General features: G+C 41.6%; 1 non-coding gene across 1 annotated transcript; it reads right to left on the bottom strand.

Annotated features, from left to right (window-relative positions):
* On the bottom strand, positions 1-107 carry LOC138567944 (U6 spliceosomal RNA). The gene has a single exon (XR_011302322.1). It is a non-coding gene; the product is annotated as a U6 spliceosomal RNA (small nuclear RNA).
* Positions 108-466: the final 359 nt, after the last annotated feature.

Below are 466 nucleotides of genomic sequence, written 5' to 3'. Positions count from 1 at the left end.
AAAAATAGTGAAAGCTTTACGAATGTGCGTGTCATCCTTTAGAGCAGGGGCCAATTTAATTTTCCCATTATCATTCCAATATTAGTACATGTGTTGCAGAAGCAAGCGCAAAGGGAGAGTCAATCAAACCATTCATTAGGATCTCAGGTCAAAGGTTTGCCATTCCAAATGTCCTTATGTCAGAGGGCAGAAAGTCCAAACACCATTTAGATATCGGGTGGTATGAAATGAAGAGGCAAACAACAATGAATAAGCATTCGTTGCTGCTGTATTGATCTGGTCCTTAAGGGTTTTAGTTTAATGCCAATTATATTTAAAGATAGAAAGATTAATGCTCCAGGGTGCTTGCAAAATGACACCCCCTCCCCATCACAATGGCTGGGTGATGCAAGCCTGAGAGCATCACAATAGACCCATAGACATGAGAAAAACTCTGTACCTCTGAGTGTATGTGGGCCCATGGCTG

This window comes from Ambystoma mexicanum, chromosome 2p, assembly GCF_040938575.1.
Source record: "Ambystoma mexicanum isolate Mex_15411 chromosome 2p, UKY_AmexF1_1, whole genome shotgun sequence".
Taxonomy (NCBI): Eukaryota; Metazoa; Chordata; class Amphibia; order Caudata; family Ambystomatidae; genus Ambystoma; species Ambystoma mexicanum.
This window is presented reverse-complemented; position numbering and strand designations above follow the sequence as displayed.